Source organism: Meriones unguiculatus, chromosome 20, assembly GCF_030254825.1.
Source record: "Meriones unguiculatus strain TT.TT164.6M chromosome 20, Bangor_MerUng_6.1, whole genome shotgun sequence".
Taxonomy (NCBI): Eukaryota; Metazoa; Chordata; class Mammalia; order Rodentia; family Muridae; genus Meriones; species Meriones unguiculatus.
Genome location: NC_083367.1, coordinates 41896258 through 41909129, shown reverse-complemented (window position 1 = coordinate 41909129; position 12872 = coordinate 41896258). Strand labels below are relative to the sequence as shown.

Genomic DNA, 12872 nt, shown 5'->3' with positions numbered 1-12872 from the left:
GAATGAGGGAAGGGGCTATAGCTGGGATACAAAGTAAATAAACTGTAACTAATATAAAAATTAATTCATAAAGGATCATCACTCAGCAAAGTGTTGGAAATAAGTGACTCTGACCTCCGAATTGAATCCATTTTGATTACATGACAATCAGATTGGGAATAGAAAACCATCCACTTGTAGAATTCGTACCAACAGTATGAGCACTGAGCCCATTCCCCACCTCCTGTCACTTTGGTCCTCAAGCCTATTGTCTACTTCCTCAAAAGTTAGTCCTCACTCATCTTGTTTTTTTTTTGTCTATGCTTTCTTTCTCTTATACTTCTCTTGATACCACATAATTTATTTTCTTGTGGTTGCTTCTTATTGTGCACCATTCCCAAACAGAGTGCCTGGAGAATAAATATTCTTTTGTGAATTTTCTTCAAGGATGCTTCTTGGGTTTTAGAATACGCTCGCCGTTAACAATTACTCACTATTATTATTTTATTTGCTGAAGAATGAAGTGTTCATTTAATTAGCATGGACCCAGGTATGAATCTGAGTTCTTAGCTAAAATCTCCAAACAGTGCATGACCAATGTATACTTTTTATGCACAAGGACAGACAGGTATATCGGGCCGTATAAAGCACTCGAAGACTGCATCTCATTGCAGCCTGTAATTCTCAGGCTCAAGTGGTATATAGGCAGGAAGATTTGAATGAGGTTTCCTGAGACACTGACTTGAAACACACACAAAATGAGCATGACTGGACAAGTGAATGTTTCCTGTTACAAATCGATTATTATGGAGCTGGTAAGTTGGTTTAGGGTAAAGGTGTTTGCCACCACTGATGACTTGGGTGTGATCAGAAGGTCCTACATGTATGAGAGAATTGACTCCCAAAAGTTGCCTTTGGACTCCCACGTGTGCTCACATGTGAAACACACACATACACACACAGAATCAATGAGAATAAATATAATAAAAAATTAAAAATATAAAAATTGCCATGCAGGTCAGACACAATGAAAGTGTGGCTGTCATGGCATAGCCAATGTGCTCTCATAGCACTGTAGAGAATCTGCATATTTTGGGTGAGGATGTGGCTCACTGTTCAATGCTTTCTTTGTATGTACATGTCCTAGGTTTGACCCCCAGGACTGAAAAGCAAATATTTACTTAAAGGTAAAAACAGAATATCTGTATATAGCTTTATGGCTTAAGTAACATTCAGATGTTTTTTTACTGTAGCAGGACCATACAACAGATGTTATGTGAGCAATCTTTCCTTAACAATGTAAGAGAATTTTGTTCCTTAAAATTGAAATCAAGTATTGTGAAAGCTGAAATGACCCAACTGGTAAAGTGCTTGCCCTGCAAGCCTGAGGTCATGAATTCCTTGTCCAACCAGGTATGGTGCATGTGACTGTAATCCCAAGTCCAGCAGTAAAGACATGTGGGTCTCTGGGGCTCATTGGCCAGCCAACTTAACAACCAATGAATTTCTGGCCAATGAGGATGCTGTTTCAAAGTAGGAAGGTAACTTTTCTGAGAATATGCCTAGGGATGTCTTTGGGTTTTTACACATGAGTACAAATATGTATGCATACCTGAGCACACATGTACACATGTATGTATGCAAAATCATATAAATAAAAATTTGAAAAAATTAAACTCATGAAAACTTGTATAATTTAGGAAGACTGGGAAATCTAGGAAGAATATCGCTACAAAACAGAATAGCTTCAGTCCTTTTTTTATTATTAAGTCATACATCATCAAGAGCAATGTATTAAGGTTTTAGTTTTGTACATTCTTCTTTCATTTTAACAGTAACACGGTACACCAGCAGACGTGTTTTTTTTTTTTTAACTGCCTCAGGACAGCTTTGTTGTAATTTTCCACGCTTTTAGAAGATTGTTATCATAAAGACATTGCATTTACTACTAGCAGGAACTACACTGGAAGGGCGATTGAACTAGATTCCGTCTCACTGGTGAAGGTAAGTGGCTTTGCAGTATAAGTAAGCTGAGTTAACGGGGCTACGTTTGAACGACGTATTACTTGGACCTGCAGTTGCACAGATGTTCCTTTAAGGGACCTGCAAATGAAGGGAAGAAGCCTGCTGTGCAGAGGATAGGAAAATTATTATCATCTGCTTTCTGAAATTGAATGAAAATTTTTGCTCAGCAGAAACCTCTTGACTGCAAAAGTCTGAAATTGTGTCCTGCTGTTAAGAATGCCTGTTTGGGGTGGTGGGAATTTGAACATTCCACTTCGCTTCAAATCAAGTAAATCAAGAATGTTGGTATTTCTCCTTTGCAAAAGAGAAATAGCTATAAACCCTTATGCTACCAGTGAAGAATAAGTTACGATTAGGCAAGTACTCACTTTTTGCTTAATATAGAATTTTGTTTAATTTTTTTAGATATTTGGGGGAAGGCTGCAAGGGCAGAAGATTGATACAAAAGAACAAGGAGACGAGTGGGATTCAGTTCATCTCTTTGACATAAATTTGAGCTCAAATGTTTTATTGTAATGCAGAAGATGACTTTCTACACTTTATTCAGCAGCTGAATTTTCTACCTATTGAGGCCTTCTTGGAAGTTAAGCTTATATGCTGGGGAAATGCTTTTGGTCATTCATAAGATTCTGTTTATTCATGTTATATACTTCTGCTCTGCATTATACCCATCAGTGTTCATTAGCCTCTGCAATGTTTTGGCTAATACTTTAAGGTCTGCATTTTAGTTTTCCTGATACTGTATAGTTTCACTATTTTTTGTTAGGAGCCATTCTATTAAAGAAGCTCTCATTAGGCAGGTGGGCTTTCTGGAAAAGGATCTGGTATTTTTGCAAGGACTGTACCATTATACAGCCCAGAATTGTTTCCAGTCTCTGACAGTCATTCTTTGTGCACTGCTGCATTTCTCTATAATCTGGTATGATGGGAATCATCACTTTCTGGTTGAGCAAATGTCCTATAGGATCTTATTGAAGATTTACTACTGGTCAGATGAATTAGTTGCTGATTAGGGAATTGCTGACTTGATTCAAAGAATTTTAAAGCTAAATTGTTTTAGGACTTCTAAAACAACTATAGAAAAAAATTTATGGCTGCAATAAATACCTTTGTGGACATCCAAGTTACTCACTAGGAGACAGACTTAAGGCAGATTTTTGTCTTCAAGTTAAGCCTTCATTCATGAATCCTGGTATATACCATAAATATAGGCAAATTGGTTTAAACCTCCTATAAACCAAATTACAGTTGGATTACCAGCAATGTCTAATTAAGTACAAACTTAATGTAAAAATATAGACAAACTGTTCTGTTTTAATTCCTTATACATTGTCACCTATGGCATTATATATTGTCATTTTAAATTTACTTTTTTCTTAGAATGAAAGACAAATAAAATTATTATTGTCCTAAACTCACTATAAACTTAGAGATAGCTGAAAATATGTATCCATATCAGTCTTAATTTAAAAGGCATATATTCTTGTAACTTTTAGAACTTATTAACCTTTAGGCTTTGACAAACTTTGTCACTCTGAACTCACTATACACTTATGTAATGGATACACAGATAAGAAATGTTTAGTTTTAAAACATGTAACCTGTTGTATTTTAGAATTCATCTGTTTTTGTAATTAATTGCCCTTTTGACTATGAGGTAATTCCTTTTCTAGTAGCTTTGTCTCAGAGATATAAAGCTATGACCATACAATAAACATTGGCAGAACCCTTTTGGCAGATGCTCATTGGCAGAAGCCTGGTGGTAGAAGCCCATTGAATAAAAGCCAAGTCAATTGAATAAAAGCCCACTGGAATTCACTTCATCCATGAGTTGTAAATATGTATCTAGATTTTCAGTCTGTCTGGTTTTTATACATATGCTATATGAGTGTATGTGATTGTCTGTCTTTATGTATGTAAGGAGCTCCTTTTGTTTTGTCCATTGAATGTGTGTATAAATATGAACAGGCTTATAGGCATGATTGTTTGTCTATGTGTACATATAGGCTGATAATATGGTACTGGCAACCTAAACTTGCTGCAGTCTCTGCATAGGAGATGCTAGCAGAAATCAACATCAACTTCATATATAAGTTTGTGGGACTTTGTAGAAGTTAAAATTCTTTTTTAAAAAATTCTTGCTCCTTTAGTTTATTGTTATTATTATTATTTTATACTTTATTTACTTTTTATACAGGTTACAGACCCCTCCCTCATTTCCTCCCAGTCCCACCCTTCCTCTACTCAATGACAGCTGGGTCAGGGAAGAAATAAAGAAATTAAAGACTTCCTCGAATTCAATGAAAGTGAAGGCACAACATACCCAAACTTATGGGACACAATGAAAAGGCGAATTAAAGTTCTTAACTTTATCCACCTTTTCCCTTGAGCCTGTGGGCATGAATGGTCTTTGCTTACTTTCTTTCCTTTTTTCTTTTTCTTACTGATTTACAAACAAGTTAGTGGATTAAGACTCTAACTATCAGCCTAAGCTAATCAGGAAAAAGTTTACTTTAGTCTGTACAGGCCTCCATAGTGGCCTGCTCCTATTCAGGAGATAATTTCAGATCAAAGAGCCCCTTTACACCACTCCTTGAAGTTTTGCTAGTTTTACAGTTTTGGCTGCAGAAAAAAAAAACGGTGGTCAGTTAAAGTTTTCCTTCTTAGTAGCAGTGTTGCCAGTCCCTAGAGCTAGAGAAGGAATCCTGGGCTCCATCCCTATTTTTTTTTCTTTCAATCATCTTTCATGTCTGTAACCCAAGAGATAAAGCAAATTAAGATTCTGCATCCAATCCCAGAAATTACCCTGAACCCTGGAATTTTGCCAATGAAGAGAGAGACTTTGGCAACTGGGCTTTAGAAGACTTTCATAGTTTTTGTTTTTGTTTTTCCCACTTTCCTTTTTGAAAATAACTTGCTGTGGGTTGCAGCCCTACATACATGTATTCAAAAGTGTGTTTTGCACTGTAACCTCATCTGCAGAATACTTCACTTTAAAGAAATAAAGAATAAGTATATTTCTTTACATTTACTGATATAGAAGATAAATGTATTTTCTTTTTAAGATGTTGAAGTCTGCTTTTTTTTTTCTTGTGACATATGTGCATCTTTGAAAATCATTTATTACTCCAGGTATGGTGACACACACCTTTAATCTAAGCACTCTGGAAACAGCGGCAGGTGAATCTGTGAGTTCAAGGTTAGCCTGGTCTACAGAGCAAGTTCCAGGACATTCAGGGCTACACAGAAAAACTCTGTCTCAAAACCAACCAACCAACCAAACAAACAAACAATCAAACAAACAAAACCCACAAAAAAACAAAGAGAGAAAAAATAATTCAGCAGTGTGTGATGCTTTTTTTAATTTTATTTGTTAACATCTGTCTTTTGTAATGGGAGAATGTTTGTTATTTCTTTATGAGTAGATGGGAAAATTGTGTATATTTTCCATTTCTTCCATTTTTTTTACAGATAATATTCAACAATAACTCTTTCATCTTTCTTGTTTTATTTCTTTCTTTTATTTCTGTAGAGTCAGGGTGTCATAAAGGGCAAGATAGTCGTTGAACTCTCACTGGAAGCTTCTATTGTCTCCATGTCCTAAGTGCAGTTGGTTATAGGCACGAACTACCACTATAGGCTCTAAAACACTACTCACTATCTTCTTATATTTTTCAATATGCCTCTAGTTGTTACACTTGTATAACTTGATTTGTTATACTTAAATGACATCTACTGTTCTCCAGGCAATGAGAAGAAAGGCACTAGCTATATTTTATACACTCAAAATACTTTGTATTGCATCCTAACTTTCTGGCAGTCATTTTAATTCTATACATGAAGGATATTATACTTCATGTCCGAGTCTGTCATTTGCACCTTTGCATTTTGGATTTAGTTGTCTAGTTTAATACATCCAATAATCAGAATTAATTCTTTTATCTATAGTCATTTCTTGGTTGCATGGAGTTTTATCTGTAGTAGTTCTGTCAGATGGGGCTCATGATGATATTGTTGCTAGAGAGCCTTCATGTGCAGAGTATCTGTTTCCTGCTTTTACACTTTAGGAGCCAGCTTGAATGACTGGTCATCAAACCAGTGATTCCCACAAAGCTGGGACATGGCTTATTCTCATGACACCCTCTTCACTGTTGGCTATCTCATCTGCTACTTTTTTTTTTTAGTTTTGCCAAAATTCATTCTTTTGCAGACTTCTAACAGCTGTTTCAGAGATAAAGACTCTCAAAGATTTCCAATCTCCAAGATTAAAGCCACTGAACAAAAATTCATGAAAGCAGCATCACTCCAGCCCTGAGCGCTTAATATTGTGTCCAGTTAGTACAGGTCACACAGTGTTTCTGCCATCCTGGCACTTTCCCACAGCATTCTTTTGAAGCATGTTATCCATTAGGGATGGAGGGGGCTGTTGGAATATCTAATACAAGAGTATCATTCTAGGGTGAAGAAACCAAATGGGAAGAAACTAGGAGCTCTTTAAAACTAAAGTTTAAATTAATTAATTAATTAATTATTATTTTTATGGTTAAGCTACTATGACCAAACTGTCTGGCTTTGGACCACAATGACTTCCATGAAAGGATCCTTTTCACTTTCTCTTTCCTCCATAAATGATCAGAAGTATTTCACTGCTCTTAAGAAGACTTCACAGGTCTGACATATGGGAGAGTTTATGTAATTGGATAGCTATAGTTACTTTCTACATTCTAACAGTGGAATGGCATACAGGTAGCTGGGTCATGATTTTCAGTGGTTTTGTTGTTAAACACATATACTTTAAGTTTTTGTTTCCTGTTTCTTTTTATAAAAGAGGTTTGTTTTTTTATTTATGATTATCCACCAGCACACAGGTGTGTGGGTGCTCAGGAAGGACAGGGATCAGATTCCCTAGAACTGGAGATACTAGTGTTTGTGAGAGACCTGATGTGGGTGGTAGGAGACAAACTCTTACCATCGTTTTAAAATGTCACTCACTTATGCTGAAGCTAGAGGCCAGTTCTTCTGTTCAATACAAATTTGGCCTCAAAAATCCATTAAGAAACATTATCATTAAACCTAGGAGATAATTACTTTGGATGCATATAAAATGAGCAAAATCCTAGGCCAACTGCATCTGGTAGTAATAATGGTGAAACTAGCCATGTGTTACACGAGAGACTGAAGAGCAAAGACATCAACACCAGTGCAGCAAACACACAATTATCCTCCAAATGGAAGAATCAATACAGTGAGCAAATTCCTGAAAGCACTTTGGAGTTATCCAATACAGGCAATAGGGAACATTTTGAAAGGTATTGGTTGTTATAATTTGAAATTACCAGTGTTCGGTGAAGAGCGAAGCAAGTGGAATTTTGTAGCATACCACAGATGGAGCGTTACACCTACAACTTAGTTCAGTTTAAACACTATTCTCATACTGACTAAAGAAAATGAAGTGTAAGATCATAGGACCTTGCTTGAGACTACTCAAAAAAATAACACCCCGTTTTCTGTCATATCATTTTTTTTTTTTGTGTGTGTGTGTCTGTGCACACATGCCCGCAGTGACATAGAGGCAGGAAGAGGACATTAGTTTCTCTGGAACTAGGAGGGTTTGAGACATGTGAGTTGCCATATGTGCTGGGAATCAAACCCAGGTCCTTGTGAAGAGCAGACAGTGCTCTTAACCACTGAGACGCCTCTCCAGCCCTTCCCTCACATTTCTAAAATGTCAGTTCTTTTCAGAAAACCAGATAATTTTCTAGCCCTTTGAAATATTTTCAGGTTACATTAAGCATATATCATTTAGTAGACCTGGAGATATTTATAAACAAATGAATTCTGAAGGACAAATATTGCATGTGTTCCCTCCTATATTAAATTTAGGCCTTTTTTAAGGCAGAAAAATAGAAGGGGGACCATTTGGGAAGAGGAAGGGACCACACTGAGGTGAGGCAAGTTAAGGTGAAGCATGTCAGAGGTTAAAAGGATCAGAATATGTTTGTTACATGTGTGTGTAAAATGTCACCAATCATTCTGTACAAATAACATATGCTAATAATAATAATATCTCAGCTAGAAAGACATTTTACAGGCCCATAGAAAAGTAATAAAAGATAAGATATAATTCTGCCAGTTGATGATAACTCAGTATCATTTTAATTAAGTAACATTCTCATTCCTTTAAGCTATCTCCTGTAGCATTTCCAGCTTTAAAAAATAAAGGACAATAAAACCATGTCAAAATATGGTTTCACGACTTCTTGTGTTTACATACATAGATTATGAATATTTTATATATTGGTAATTTTAAAATACGTTTTAATGACTTCTCAACATGTTGAAACTAATAAGCACATTTCAATACCTTTGTGTGTCTTTACATGATTATAATAACAGTAACATCCCCAGAAGTTAAGTCTCGCTGATGTTCCCCCAGGTCTCCACCGTTCTAAAGCACTGCCTTGCTGGTAACCCTCGCTTCTCTTTCCAAGCAGGTCAAGCCCGAGTGAAGCTAACCTTATTGCTTTCTGGAGTAAGAAGGCACAAGATGAATCCTATACTAATGAAACTGTTGCTTGTTTTAGATCCAGCCACACTGATAATATTTACCCTTTTTTACTCCTCAGCCTTCATCCAGAAGGGGGTTTCTTGTTCCTATCCTTAGCGAAACATCATTATTGCAAAATAAATTGGGTGAATTTCTCCTTGTTCAGTCACATCGGACCAGGTGGCGGTTTACTGCTTTTCCTATTAGACTTTTATATGCCATGTTTGGAAGAGAATAGGTTTCCTGAGGGGAGCAGAATGTAGGAACTCAGCCTTGCTGTCCTCTTCCTGGATTTTATGCAGCTATGATTCCATAACCTTTCTGTCATTTACTTTCACTGTATATTTTGATGAGCACTGGAACAGTCTCACACGGGGGCCTGAGACTCTGAGGGAAGTTTTCTTTAGATATTGTACTTTAAGAACACAGTCTGATAAAGATCCCTATGATGTAAGGTAATTCACCTGAGGACATAAGTCCATTTGCCCTCTATCTGCATGTCTGCTAGGAAAAAGGAAGAAGAGGAAGGGGGAATGAAGAGGAGAAATGAAGGAAAAGGGACAGGAAAGTAAGTGGTTTTTTTTTTTTAAACTGAAACATGATTGAAAATTAACATTAAAACACTTATTTTCAGAGCTTGTCTAACTCTAAATTTATATTTCATAAATTTTAGGACTCTCGTGATGTGTAGCACAAACTTTATATTCAGATGCAATAGTCTTGAGAACAACTGCGATTACAAATGCATGTAAAATTATTATTTTACTTAACACAATTCTGTAAATAATTAATTTTATCACTTATAAATACTGCCTCATGTTCTGCATATAAATGCACTCCATATTCTATGTGTGATACTAAATGATTAATGTGTGTAGCCAAAGGATGCCATACAAATGTGCTTCTTGATATTTTCTCTTCCTTTTCACATTTTATGGACAAGAAAGCTACTAAGTGTGAATAAGCATAGAGAGTTGTCGAGAGGGGAAATGCCAGTCATACTGATATCCGCCGACAGGCTCTCGGTTCTAGACTTCACTTCTACTATGAATATAGCACCACGTTAAACCTTCAGGGGTTCACGGTAACTTTAAATCTGAGTGTGTCCCTAAGGGCCACTTCCGTAGCTGGAATACAAAAAGCAAACCTTTTATCAATTCAAAATCACAAATAATAATAATAAAAACCCCAAAGTTGCTAAGTGAGGTGTTGGAGCAGAAATCAGTGCAGTGACCGTCACCAAATATACATGTAGCCTGTCATAAATGCATCAAAGGATGTATAAGTTCTTCCCCATAAAATAGTGAGAGATTTTTAAAAAGAGATATTTGATAAGACAGTTCTGTTCTGTTAAAATCAAAGCCTGGGTTTTCAGAAGTGTAAAAGACAAGGCCCTAAGACTAACAAAAACTTCTAGTCAATCCTAGAAGAGCCTACTGCTCTTTACCTTCTAGGTATTTCTACAGCTAGAGCCTATAATCCTAAATATATGAATAAGTTACAACACCACACAAGAGTAACAGAAAGGGATAGTAAGGAGGTGCTCTCATTGTGAAAGGGAGATGAAAACTAACTCATCATTCTGAAATTCCAAAAGGGATATTAATGAGAATTAATAATTCAAATTTAGGAGATTAAAGCAAGAAAGTGCAAATTTGTGACTTCTATGCTAAAAAGTCACTCTTTACTTATTCTTATGGCTAAAGGAAAGTACATAAAAGCCAAAGTAGAACCTAAAGTTTATAAGTGAAATGTACATAACACTGAATCCCAGTTTCATGGTTTCTAAAATCCCCAGAGTGTGTGCATCAGGATAGTCAACAAAGGCGGCGAAGGGCACCCCAGCTGCTGGGAATTGAAGCCTCTGGAATATAGGCAGGGCCTTTTCTCCCACTCTCTGTGATTCTTGGACACACTCAGGTTTTAGGACAACTGTTTGAGGAGTTTTGTGAGGAGAGATGGATGGTCGGATGATCCAGGCTTCCTCTCTACCCTTTCCTCTTTGCCCCGTGAGGCTTGCAGCAGCTGTTAGTCCCATGCTGTTTACTTCCTAGTTTTGCTGTGGGATGCACAACAGTACTTATCTTTCTTGTATGTAATTGCTTTTAGGTTGTGTACTTTTCAACAATGTAGCATTCAATTTGATGTTATTAAGACTTACTCAGTTATCACTTACCTTCACATCTTTATGCTCATCCAGAAAGTTCTGTGTATATGGAGGAGAGGCTTCCAAGAATATGATGAAGTGGGTTGTCTAATTTCTGAGGTTGTCAGCTGGCCTTTGAGACTCCTGAGGTGGACAGTAGACACTGCAAGTCTTAAGCCAGAGGGGTCTGGTTGTCTCTAAACAGAGCAGAGAGATGGACAGTTGTTAACCTGTAATCTACAATCACCAGGATCTGCTTTGGACAAGGTTACTCTTAGCAAACTAACTGTGTTACTAAATTTAAACTTGGCTGACGCTTGCTGCTCCCAGATTTAGCACAGTTGTCATTTAAAATTTCATGACATTGTGAGGTCAGCATCATAGGATGGCTCCAAATGCACAGAAGTCGGCTGGAGTTCCTACTGCTGTAATTGACTATTTTTCAAACATTGAAATTAAGTGAGATAATTACTAACTTTATTTTTAATACGCAGATGTTGAATTCAGACTGAATTTCCAAGTCAAGGTTGATGAGGTCCCTTGGAAATATATCCTTACACAAAAGTCTATAATATCATGTAAAACATAAAAACGGCATATTTTTACTAACTCCCCAAGGGATCATCCAGTAATTTTGCTGTTTTCTTTCACATGGGCAATGCTTCAAAGATAATTAGGCATACATATGGATTAAAATCCTTCTTAGTTCATATGTGTTTTCCTACTTAGGAAAACCAAAACTCTACTGTCTTTGTTGAGTTAGTTATGCAGAGGCTGATAAAGATGAATAGAAAAGGAGAGTAAAACAGTTTTTAAAATTAATAATAAACCATATGACTTGGGAAAACGAAACAAAGAGTAAGTAAATGTAAGACCATAAGCGAAATGACAAGTGAACACTATACAGTGAACACTGGAGACCTTGTATGACAGTAGCTTTCAAGGAAGTGGTCCCAACACCACTCAGCTACCTTACTCTTTCCTGTGTCTCACCAACAGAAATAAGAGGGATCATATGACCGTGTCTCAGACCATGTGACCATGTCACAAATGCAGTGTGAAATATAGTGAATAAAAATACTAACAAAATTTTTCTTTATTAGTAGAAAGACTCTTGATGCTCTTTGGTTCTACACATTTGCTAGAATAGGGAGGTGATACTTAGAGATAGGTGCCATCTTGTTGCCATATGAAAAAAAAAACTCAATAAAACTTCGAGAAGCAAACATATGCACACCTATGCATGTCAGTGTAGACAATGCTACTAATTTTTGAATGCCACTGCTTAATACCACTGTATTTGAGGGTAGATTAAGACCGCTGGTTGCACTTTCAGAGGATTGAGGTTCAGTTCCTAACAGCTACATGGTGGCTCACAACTACCTATAATTCCAGTTCCAGGAGATCTGATGCCCTCTTCTGACTTCCTCAGGCACTGCAAATGTGTTACATTCAGGCAAAATACTAACAAAACTAATAAAAATAATACTCTGGATTTTCAATTCCTTGTTAGGAGATGCCTTGCTGGAAGACACAATTCTCCTCAAACTGCCAAGCATGTGCCCAGCAGTGACTGTAGTGATCTCTCTCCTCTCTCTCTCTCTCTCTCTCTCTCTCTCTCTCTCTCTCTCTCTCTCTCCTCCTTAGAGTGTAGTTGGTAATTAGAGGAAGGTATCATTCCATATAGTAAGAATTTGCCTTCTTTTCAACTCCTGAGAAGCTTGTGCTTGTGTGGAATGATGGGACACAGGGAATGGTAACTGTTTAGAACAAAATGGAATGAAACAGGGGGTAGGTTTGGGAGACTATAGTCCATTATTGGAGAAGTTAAAAAGTGGGTGCTCATTGTTGGCTCAATGACCAAACTATTACAATATTCAGATTCCTACTGAATAGATTAGAACTTTTACCTCAAAGTCCTTTCTTATGATCTTGACAGTCCCATGAATTCTTTCCTTGAAATGTGTTTCAGTCTGTCCCTTCACTACTGCCTTCCTTTCAACCACATTTCTTTCTTAGGGCAAGGAAAGCGCTCACCATCTCTACCCTTGATGATTGCCGAAGCCTCTTCAACACATTTCCCCCTTTTCTTTTTTTTAATTTTTAATTTTTATTATTAGTTACATTTTATTAACTCTGTATCCCAGCTGTATCCCTCTCCCTCATTCCCTCCCA

At 36.8% G+C, this 12872-nt stretch overlaps 1 protein-coding gene across 3 annotated transcripts in view; it reads right to left on the bottom strand.

Annotated features, from left to right (window-relative positions):
- The window catches only part of Hs3st5 (heparan sulfate-glucosamine 3-sulfotransferase 5), a 283018-nt gene that overhangs the window by 160689 nt on the left and 109457 nt on the right, over positions 1-12872 (bottom strand). For all 3 annotated transcript variants that reach the window (XM_060373196.1, XM_060373197.1, XM_060373198.1), the window contains exon 2: positions 10728-10894. The gene's annotated coding sequence lies outside the window, so the exon portion shown is untranslated. The remainder of the gene's footprint in view (positions 1-10727; positions 10895-12872) is intronic.